This window comes from Octodon degus, unplaced genomic scaffold, assembly GCF_000260255.1.
Source record: "Octodon degus isolate 3935 unplaced genomic scaffold, OctDeg1.0 scaffold00231, whole genome shotgun sequence".
NCBI lineage: Eukaryota > Metazoa > Chordata > Mammalia > Rodentia > Octodontidae > Octodon > Octodon degus.
The window spans coordinates 895,604-907,626 of record NW_004524807.1 but is presented as its reverse complement, the minus strand read 5'-3'; the positions used below and the strand labels follow the sequence as shown (position 1 = coordinate 907,626).

Below are 12,023 nucleotides of genomic sequence, written 5' to 3'. Positions count from 1 at the left end.
AGAAGAAAGAAGAAAGAAAGAAAGAAAGAAAGAAAGAAAGAAAGAAAGAAAGAAAGAAAGAAAGAAAGAAAGAAAGAGAGAAAGAGAAAGAAAGAAGAAAGAAAGAAAGAAAGAAAGAAAGAAAGAAAGAAAGAAAGAAGAAAATAGATCAGTAAAAATCATCAGTATAATCGTCCAAGATACCCTGTGTATAAACACATATTTCTGGCTGTGGGGGAAGAGAAAGCCTTCTCTGCTGTTGGTGGGAATGTAGACTGTCACAACCATCATGGAAACAAGTGTGGGGATTACTCAGAAGCCTAGGTTTGGAGGTCCCATTGAACCCAGCTATACCCATCTGTACTTTTCCAGAAGAACTTAAAACATTATACTATGATGCTGCCTGTGTAACCACATTGTTTAAAGCTCTAGAGCTAGCAGGGTTTGTGCTTAGCCCATAAGAATGCATGGAGATTCCTTACTCAGTTACTAAAGTGCACCTCAGATAAGTCTGCAAACCTCAATGAAGTGTTCGAAGAATAAAAGACTGGCTCTGTGGGTGAATAGTCAAAGAACTCAAAGATTGAGTGAACCTATGTTCAAACCAGATGGAAAGTATCAAATACAAGAAAAGGGTGAAAACATTTTTACTGTTTATTTTTGACACATCTTTGAATAGTATCATCAACTATACATAGTTATCAGTTTCAAATCTATACCTACCCCATTTCAAAAATGATTCTTCATAGCATATTCCTGAAGGATTCGGAAGTATAGATGGGTTCAAGCTTCAAAAAGAGTTTGACCCCATAATCTTTGCTTTCACTTGACCTCCAGGGCCTTCAGAGAAAGGGTTGATGACACCATTTCAAAATAGTATTGACATTTATTCAAATGAACTTGCCTTCTGCTCTGTCCAGTTACAAAGACCCAGAGGCCCTTGCAAGCCCTTAAGTTGATTTGTACCTCTACCTATGACTTGGATTCTGGTTCAACCTACATTGGCCTCCAAAGTCAGTGCAATGTATTGATGATTCACTGATTTCCAGTATTATATAATTACATTCTAGTTAGGAACTCTCAAAAAAAAAATAAACTAAACCAAAAAAACCTTCCTTTGAGCAAGATCAAATTCTCTTGTTACCACAACTACATTCTTTCTAGCCACTAAATCTTTAGAATTACCATAATTCTTCCTCCAATTCATTCTGCAGTTGAAAGGACTCAGCTCTATCTTCATCTCTTATTAAAACAGCCTTTCATAGGAGAGCTCAAAAGGCAGAATTCCTATTTTAGTTGACCTTTGTCATTGCCATGATTTACCTATCAAGACACTAAGCGTTATTGGAAACCATTAATTGTGGCATTTTCTAAGATCACGAAGAGACATTCATTGTATCAATCTTTTGTGAGTGACGCTTCTTCATCTGGCCTGTGTCTAGTCTTCATTAGATTCTGCTGAAGAACATTTCCATGCACATACCAGTAGCGGCTTAACCTTCTAATTGGCATTTGGGTCTGCATACAGCAAAAGAGTTAATGTGTCCTGCGTGGGCGTCAAAATCTTCTTCTTACATCCATGTTCCACACGTACTTTCTCATCACTTTCACTCTCACTCTGCACTTTCTTTTTTCCACCAAGCTGGCCCTGCACTTACTTTGGAACAACGCTAGACTGAATAATGCTGTGTGGTATCCAGTGAGCGAAAACACTTCACAGACAAAAGCTTCACACATAGAGTCTCACAGCAAGTACGGGCAGGTCTGCCTGTGACCGCCATCTCAAGCAGAGTCAGCCGCAACCAAGACTCAGAGTGGGCAGATGGTTATGGTCCTACTCAGACCTGGTTTGGAGTTCAAAGGCGGAAGCAGATGATGGGCAAATGCTTCTGCTCATGAGCCAAATGCTCACAGGCGAGCATTCATGAATCACAGTTTGTAATGGTGTGCAATGTACCCCACAGTTCTTCAAAAATGTATTATCCTTTAATTTTTTAAAATCCTTTCCAGAAACACAAATCTTCCTATATGTTAAAAAAAAAGAAATGCAATTTTTACAAGAAGAAATAACTACATGAATCCAAGAGAGAATAGAAACTTCTAGCACAAAATAATATAATACTACAGGTTCCTTTAAAAAGAAGAAAAGAAAAATATAGAATTTACACCATTGTATGAATCTGAAGAGTTCACTAGCCCCATCACAAACTACCCTGGGTTGTCTTTAAGCAACATCTCTTATGTTAAGCTGCTTCTTATCTACAAGTTCTCTCTTCATTATTGCTTTATAGACAGACTCTGCAAACCACATCCCTGCTTTCTGCCACTTCTCTGTTCATCTGTAGATATACTGTGCAAGAGGGAGGTGCAGAGTTAGAGGATCAAGAAAGGACTCTCTTCTCAATGTGTCCTCCTGGTGACACTGACTTTGCTTTTTCTGTGACTATCACCCAGCGTTAACTCTTCATCATGGCAGGAGAACTTTTCATTCATTTCTACAGTAATAAATAGTTTTGTATTTCATGTGACACTGCAGAACCTGCCTTAGAGTATCCACCAACATACATGTTACTGGGGCCAGTGCCTATTTGGAGTTATAGGTCAAAGAATTATGGGAGTTTCTCCTGCCCACTCAAAGGCACTATTAACAGCTCAGCAGAACCTCCTCCACAGAAATATGTATTTCTACCTTTGTGGAATTTTCAAAGCTGTTAAATTTTAATTATGTTAATATCCTCCCTTTTATGTTAGTATATATTGCATGAGAAGCAGTGAGTGAGACATGATTAGACATGTAAAAATTTATTGGGAGAAATATATGTGGAAATGAGATGAAGCCAGGAGGCTCAGGCAGAGCTGTAGGATTACAGTGTAGTTCTGAGCCTCGGTGCCAGACAGAGGAGGTGGAAAACATTTAGGCTGCAGGGAACTTCCAAGTTAGATTTGTGCTATGGATTGAAAGTTGTGTGCCCCCCAAAGGTCTAGAAGCACACTGATCAATAGTGTGGTAAAGTTAAGAGGTAGTTGGATCTTTTAAGAAATGAAGTATAATGAGAGGTCAATTGGAGCATCACCCTTAGAAAGACCTAAGGTAGTTCTTGTGGGACTCTTGTTTTCTTGAGAGTGAGTTGGAAGAACAGGCCTGGCCTTATTTGCACACTGCATTCCTGTCTTATCCTGTGATCTCTTTTTCTGGCCTTTGCTCCTACCATTGTGCAATCATCCACAGAGGTCTTCACCAGAGACTAGCATCATACCCTGCACCTCGAGGACTGTGACTTAAATGAAGCTCTTTTCCTTCCAAAAGATCCAGCCTTACACAATTTAATAAGGCCATTAGGGAGTCTATAGTTGTTGTTGTTGTTGGTGGTGGTGGTGGTGGTGTCAGTGTTGTTGTTGTTGTTAATGTGTGCATGTGTATATGCATGTGTATATGCATGTGTATGTGATATTAGGGGTTGAACCCAGAACTTCATTCAAGTGAGGCAGGCAGTGCACTACTGAGCTACTTCCACAGGTCTTTTATAAACTGAATTTTTGAGACATGATCTCACCTAATTGCCTAGGTTGGCCTCAAGCTTGTGATCCTCCTGCCCCATTCTCCTGAGTAGTTGAGAGATTGTAGGCATGTGCCACTGTGCCTAGTTTGGAACCTCTAAAGTCATCTGTTGAGTAAGTGCTGTGCAGGACAGAAAGAGCTTTTGTATCTAGTGATAAAAGGGTGGAAATAGGAACAGCTTCCCTCATAATTACATCTGATACTCCACTGCAACATTTTCCTTCTATCCTTGAAATTTTGGGCTTTGACAATTTGGAGATCTTGGTGCCTAATACCAGGGGACTCAACAATTATTTACGGAATCAGATGCTAAGATTGTCACCAGGACATTATGAGCATCTCGTGTCATCATTAAATGGACAGCAAAGAAGAAATTTGCTCTTTCCTGCCTGGGTTATGAAGTATATCCTTCAAGTATTTTGCATGCTATTCCTCATGTTGGATTTGTATTATGTGTCCTTATGATTAAACTAGGGATATGACTATCTGCTGACACTGAAAAAGTAATAAGCTTCACAGGACAGTTCTGAAAGTACACACGTGTAATTTCACCTCTCTGTAGGCTGAGGCAGAAAGGTTGCCTTGAGTTGGAGGCCAGCCTAGGCTACATAATGAGTCAAGTCAAATTTCAATTACAGAGCAAGACCACAACCATGAATTGATCCCTCCTCCAAGCTAAAAAATTTCAAAATTCCAAAAATCATATTCATTTCTTACAGACATGCACATTTCTCATTTTTGAGCTATGTTAATCATTTCAAATATCCAGTAAAAAATCCAATTTGAAGAAACATTAGGAGCACATCAATATAACATTGCATTAATTTTAATTTTCATAAAGTACATACAGAAACATACAGGAATAGATGTATGCAAAGACATAATTTTATTACCTGCATGATGCACACACACACAGTCACTAGAGCCAAACATTCATTCTAAAACAGTAGTTATAACATGAAAGAATTAACATCAGTGAGGACCAAGTCATAGCATGAATAAAATTAAAGGTCCAGTACATTCAACATGACAAGAACCAGTGGGGATAGTACCCTTCTGAAAGGCGGTCCCTTCATTGCCCCAAGAATAATAGCACAAGTTTGGCAGGATCATAAGCCTAGCAAAGTAAGTTCCTTAACCATCTCTCAGAAACAAAATGAAACTTACTCATATTTCACTCAGATATTGGGGCTGATGATTCTTCCACAAACCAAGAAACTATGGAAACATTTTCTGTCCATATAACGAGTCCTTCAGTGATGGAAGCAGGGAAGTTCCCAGGAGGTTGGGAAATGGGCTTGAAAGACAGGAAAAGAAGCCTCACACGAGTTTCTACTTTGGTTAAGGAGTGAGTCTGTGGCAGGGCTCCCACATAAGTTTTAAAGTCATGCAGGCCAAGGAAATGACCTCATCCTTCTTACACTCTTGTCCAGAAATAGAGCAGGAAAGGAAGATGGAAAGATGGAACTGAAATTTAACCTTCGAGAAACACTAAGAAATGATGACAATACAACTGACCACTCATGTTTGATTATGAATAAAGTGTGTCATTTTTTAAATTTAATGGCATGCAAATTTGCTTTAAAGAGACATTATGGTACTCTGTGAAGCCTGCAGCTTGAAGCACGTAAGACAGGTAAAATTTCCAACAAACATGTCATCCAAAAACCCAGCACCATGAACTCTAAGAAGGAAATATGTGACATGTGTGAGGACAGTAATGTAATGCTACGTGCAAAATCCACACATTGCCTTTTTTGATCATTCCGTTGTTCCTATGGGGCTCCATAAAGTCAAAGCGGGTGGGAGATGGGCAGTCTTCATGAACATCATTGTGTCCTGTGAAGGATCGAGAATATGACAGACTCTACCTTCTGCAAGTGGAATTCGGCAGCTGGCAGGGCTGGCTGCATCTTGTAGCACGAGACTTCACCTGGCATGCTAAGCTTTTCTAGAGCTGCTTCCACCACCCAACACAAAATGCGCAGCTGGGTATGAGGTTCCAGGGGCTCAGGCCTTGTGAGAGTTTCCAGACAAGCCCAGTATGAGCCAGCAGTCACCACTCTAATGGCATGTACCCTGGAGTTTGGAGCAGAATGTCTTATATCAGAAATCAGGGGTAACTTACGATCATGAGGCTGGGCCTGTGACTTCAGAAGGTATGGAAATTCTGAATTATTTATCAAATTGTGTTTTTAAAACTTTTATAAAAGCATCTATTGGAACTTCAATGTTGACAATTTTCCTCATTTTTTCCTTCTGCTTGTCTCTTCAAAAGTTTCATTTTTTTGTGTAATATTGCCACCATAACATTTCTGCAAGGCCTTTTTCCTGCAGGATTTCACAGTTTCTGGTGCAATGATTTTACTTTCAAAAGCAGCTTAAATTGCTATCTAAAACATCTGCCTAAGAATAGATCATTTAGACATTCACATACGGCTTTTTCCAATAGGACATGCTTTTTCTTTATGTACAATAGTTACTAGCTCCTTTACAATATTTCCATTCAGGAGAACACTCATTATTACAAGTTCTGCAGTCTGGCAACCTGTATCTTCCTAACTGAAGCTAGCATATCCAGAAAACAAAGATTTCAAAGAGTCATAAAAATCTACCACAAGGGCTGGCCAAATAGCTCAGTGGACTAAAGTGCCTACTTAGGCAAGCACAGGGAACTGGACTTTGATCCATTTGCCATGCCAGCCCCATCCCTGGGGCATCCTGAGATGGTGAATGAGACTGGGCATGGTGGAATGAGCCTATAATCCCAGTGCTTGGAAGGCTGAAAACAGGAGGATTACTACAAGTCTAATCTGTGTAGTGAGACCCTGGAGACCTTGTACTAAATACATTCTTAAAAAATCTACCACAATTTCAATCAAAGAGAAGAAACATTTAAGCATAACTCTGTTTTGATCAATAAACATCAAATGTTTCTGCACTATTCTTGGAGCCTGGCAAAGTGCCATTTTCTTTCCAGTGTATTCATCTTGTGTGATAATAGTGCCCAGAACACCTGGCTCCAGATATTCTATTGCTTTCAATTTATCAGGGAATTGTGCAGGGTTAATTATTGTGGTTTCTTCTTTCTCTGTATTCCTTTATTAATGTTGCTGATGAAAGAATAGCTTTATAAGAAACAGTATGTGTTGTCAGAAGAGCAGAAGTATTACATTCTTGCTCAAATTGCTAGTTGAAAACTTTCATATGTAGAAGTCTAAGAAATTTCAACCTGATAAAAAAGATCAAACTCCAAAATTTTTATTTTCATGGGCTCTGCTTTAAAAAAATATAGAATGTTTCACGACCTTTCATGTCACCCTTGCGCGGAGGTCATGCTAATTTTGTCTGTATCATTACAGTTTCAGTATAGGTGCTATAGGCAGGTGCTGGAACCTCCATAGCAAAGGTGTTTCTTCTGGTGACATTACTAACACAATGCTTGTGACAATTTGGACAAAGTTTAAAACTTTTTGTGAAGGAAGAACCATTGAAGATGGGTCAACTTACATGTAATGGCACAATTTAAATGAAAATTTTACATAGAGAATATATTCTCCTTAGAACCCCCAAAGCTCTAAATGTGGGCTTTCACTTATGCTGAGGATGCTGAGAGTATCAACAGAAATTTCTTGACTGTGTCAGAGATTCAGCTGTTCTTGACAGACCCAGTGATTTTAGGAATGTAACCAAGGTAGTATAGCCCTGAACTATGCTTCGGGCCATGGTTAATACCATTTGTGTGAACTGTGCGCAGATGTAAGAGTGCATCAAACAGCTATTCAGAGAATGAGAACATCAGTGCAGTGTCATACCTATGTTCCTACTGGGTGAACTTAATCTTTGACCTATAAAGATTTTACTGGGCCTGTCAGATAGCTCAGTAGACTAAAGTGCCTGCTTAGGCAGAATGCAGGGACCGGGGTTCAATCCCTGGCTTGCCATGCCAGCATGGAGTGGGGTGGTGCACACTTGTAATTCCAATGCTTGGGAGGCTGAAAAACAGGAGGATCACTACGAGTTCAATCTACATAGTGAGACCCTGTAGAGCCTGTACTAAATACAAAAGAAAAAACAAAAGATTTTTCTGTCAGTGTGAGCAATGGCAAGTTTATTCAGCTATCTTAATAGCAGTCAGGTAAAGGTGTGCCACCTTTGGAGAGTGAGAGAAAATTGCAATTAATTCAGTCTATAAAAGTGCAGTAATCATCAAGTCTTCAACTAAGACTGATTTTCCATTCTCAACATTGCATCCTCAATATTACTGAGCTGTGTTGCAAAAGAGAAAACTAAGCTGGGAAGGAGGATGGACCTTGTCTATCTGTCCCACTCTCTCATTTCCTCCTGTAGTGGTTCTTGAACAGAATTTTCTCTAACACTTATCACAAGAGAAATACAAGTACATAACTTATAAATTAAATGATATGTGTAATGGCAGAGCCATCACAACAATGCTTCGGAGTAACTGAAGCATCCACCATAAGGGGATTTAGCATCTACATCCTGTTGTAACATTTGCCCAAACTATGTCGCTTAAACTCAAGTTCATTTTCTTCCCAACAGACTAGTTAAGATAATGACCTTTGTACATGGATCCAGTAAAATCATTAACTTTTAAATACCTATAGTAATTAGGGTTGAATGACAACTTGATTGGCTTTGGCATCCATTTAAGGAATTGGTGGAGCACACCTCTGGGTGAATCATGAAAGCATGACCTTGGGAGTTTATATCTGGTTCTGCACCTTCTCCCCTCCAGTGCTGCTGCCCTGCTCTGGTTCCATGTTGCCACACCTTTTCTTCATGTTTCTGCCTTGGAACCATTTTACCCTGGACTGAAAAACTCTCAAATAATGAGCAAAAATCACATCTGTTCCTTTAAGCTAAGTGTCAGTTATCATGCCCCAGCAATAGATAAGATGACTGATGCACTACCCTTCCTTGAAGTTCCCCAATGTACTGGAACAAAAGAATTTGCCTTTTATCCTTTCTGAGGAGATAGATCTTGGCTCATCCCTGAAAATCATTCTCCTTAGAGAGAAGGCAAGGAAGAAGGAGAAGGATGAGTCAGCAAGTACTAGAAACAAATTCCTTAATGCTGTCAAGCAAGACTTCACATTTACTATTGGTTTGGTGAGACATGACTGATGTCACAACTCAATCAAACAGACCCCTTTGCGTAGGATTCATTTCATGTCATATTTTAAAGAAAGGTACTATAACGGTTGACAACACTGGTGTTCCAAACTATTAGTTAAAATCTTTCTCAACCAGGCCTGTAGGGCTTGATCTCCCATTATTATATCTCTTCCTTCTTCTCTTCAGAATCAAGGCTCCATTTAGGCAGCTTGGTTGAATACTACTTGTTGATATCCATTCTTATGACAAACTAGAAAAATGGAAGTCTATATGGTCTTCCCCTTTCCCACCAATCAGTTAAAGACATTTTACATTAAATCCCAGGATTCTAATCTGAAATCTGAGCTTTAATTTCAAGGTCTCTTTCTCCTCTAGAATATGATGCCTATCAGAATTGCACATTCACTGTAGAGATGGGCCTGAGATTTAACTCCATCCTTGGCACTTTAGCTACCTTCTCTTCACCGAGACCCAACACTGATTGCTTTGGCCTTAGGACAGACTGTGCACTGGGAAGCAGCTGCTGGCTTCCTGGTGGCGGCACAAGGACAGAGACCAAAGGGAGCCAGGGTCCCAGCATCCACCCTGAAGGCTTGCCTTTAGAGACCCACTTCAGGCCACTCACCCTCACCTCCAAAATGTCCCACCACTTCACAATAGCATCAGGCCAAGGACCAAGCAGAGGACTGAGCCACATGGTTTCAGGTCATTTTAGATCCAAACCATGGCAATGGTATCACTGAGCTAAAAAGTTGCTCTATTTCTATTTCTTGGCTGCTAGTACAAGACAGGAGACTTTGAGTCCAAAACAAAGAGCTCAGTTCAGCAAGTAGTAGGAGCACCAGCTCTGTCATGTTTGCTACAGCTCCTCCCAGGCACTGGGGATGGATACAAAGGCTCAAATGACACCATCCACAATGGGAGTCACAGTACAGGGCTGAAATACTGAGCCAAGGGAACCTGTTTCCTTTATAAGGAACACTAAATAAATCTGCTTTTTATTCTATGGGGAAATGTATCTTTTACTTCAAGGTGGTTCCCCCTGAAAAATGGCTTAATATCAGGTATTTGGGGCACATTAAACAACAGTAAGGGACTGATCAACCCATGGAAGACTGCCTTCCAGCATTACAGAAAATATAACTTTGAACTGACGCAAAAGACGTCATTTCAAAAGACTACAGATTCAGCAGCAGCATTGTCATCAACTTCTTTTTTTGGGGGGTTGTATTTTGCAATGTGTAGTGAATATGCTGTCATCAAAATGAAGCTTTCTTTTCATTGGAGAATAAATATCTTCTTTCTTCATTAGGTCTTACCTCCCAGAACACTAGAGAATAGATAATTTCTTGTTTATTGAACACACTTGGCATCTTAAGTTTGATTTTAGAAAATGCATCCTGAGGAAGAGTATATTACTGTGCCTGCTATGACAGAGAAGAAAAAATACACTGCATATTAAAATTCAAATAGAACTCCTTAGCAACAGTGACTAAACTAGGATATCAAGGCCTGCTTTGAACAGTTGTGTGTTAAAACAACTTCACCCTTAAAAATGTGGGCTCAGGCATCTGACACTTGAGTCTTTTCCCATCCTAACCCAGCCAAGTCACAAAGAAAAGAAAAAAAACTGTTATCTGCAGGATCAAAAAGTAAGAAATGCAATAAGCCTCACTTCCCTTTCTTGAAAACAAGCTGCCTGTCTGAGGGATGTACAGAGATTAAACTTTTATTCAAATAAGATTGGAGGAACAATAAAATGGGAAGTCATTTAAAAAGCAGCAGATAAAAGTACTATTATTAGAGATTCTGTGTCCAACGTGGCTCAAACTCCAATGCAATGCTGCTAGATCAGAGTGTTTCTCAGACATGGCTATCTCTAGGAGGTATTTCAGGTGTTTTACTGGGATGGGTAAGTTGGTATTGTATTTATTCCAAAAAGTACATGAAGGATTATATTAAATAAAGCTAGGAATTATTTATACTATATACTTGCATAGTTTAAAAAAATTATTTGTACTATATAAATTACGATAGTCAGTATACAAACTACATATTTATAATGCATAACACTTAGATGTTATACATGAATAGATAATATATGTAAAATGTAGAAACAATAAATGTATAACTATATTAATTATTTAATGTGTACTACTTATAATTAAAAGTACTATATAATGACAAAAATACTGTATATTATCAGACTATATAACACATATATTATATACTATTGGAATGTATATTAATGTGCAATGTATTATATAATTGCAACATACAAGATTGTTTTATATAACACATAAACACTATGTATATGTAGATTATTTATAGTACCATACAAACTATTAAAATATATAAACTATTCATGCACATTATAGCATATAAATTTTGGAGTATTACTCAGTTATAAAGAAAGACAAATTTGAGGCCTTCATAGGTAAGTGGATATAACTAGAGGCTATACTCATAAGTAAAATAAATCAGACCCCCATGTGTAAATAGCATATTGTCTCCCTAGTGTAAAATCCTGAAGGGGCCAGGGAGATAGCTCAGCATAAGTCCTTGCCTGGCAAGTGCAAGGGCCTGACTTCAAACCCCAGTTCTGAAAAAAAAAGAAGTAAAAAATAATCTGAAAAAAGAAATAAATTCTGAAAATTATGATAGATATAGTAAAACAATAAGAAACTGAATATAAGGATTAAAAGACAAAGATGAGGGAAAAGAGAAAAGATAGGAAAGGAAGAAGGGAAAATCATGCAAGTATACATACAGGATGGCTGACATGATTATACCTAATAATTTATATCAGTTTTTTGAAAATCGCCATTAATGTTTAGAATTTTCACTTTGACTAACTCTGTATGTTGATATCTTCAAACTAAGCAACAACACCAAGGACAGCAATGTGTAAAATAAAAAGCTTGGCTGACTGCCTCTCCTCTTTTTCTCAAATGTATACTGTCTCTACTGTCTTAACAATCATTATGGTACTCTCTTTAAAATAAATTTTAAAAAATAATTTTTAATTATTTTTAAAATAAAATTTATTGAAAGCAAATGTTAATATTCAATTATTTGCCCAATACTGCATAGCTATATTTGTTAATGTGATTAACAGACTTGATGATAAAAATAGTAATATAACAACCATTGTTAATTAGCTATTTTTGTTTTGAAAATCTGTAACATATGTAATATGGTATACTACCCTGTTTCTGTCTTTCTTTCTGCTAATTGTTTTTGCTTTTGTTTTTACTTTTCAAAATAAAATAAAATAAAAATTTGGAGAAAAGAACCATATAAATTAATCTCCAAGTGGCTGAAACACCCTCTATATTTAGCAACT

The 12,023-nt window shown here is 38.1% G+C and overlaps 1 non-coding gene and 1 pseudogene across 1 annotated transcript; both read right to left on the bottom strand.

Moving 5' to 3' along the window:
- Window positions 1-5,713: 5,713 nt before the first annotated feature.
- Window positions 5,714-6,875, bottom strand: LOC111813853 (annotated as a pseudogene).
- On the bottom strand, window positions 6,824-6,928 carry LOC111813859. Its single transcript, XR_002818996.1, has one exon. It is a non-coding gene; the product is annotated as a U6 spliceosomal RNA (small nuclear RNA).
- Between the last annotated feature and the right edge of the window lie 5,095 nt (window positions 6,929-12,023).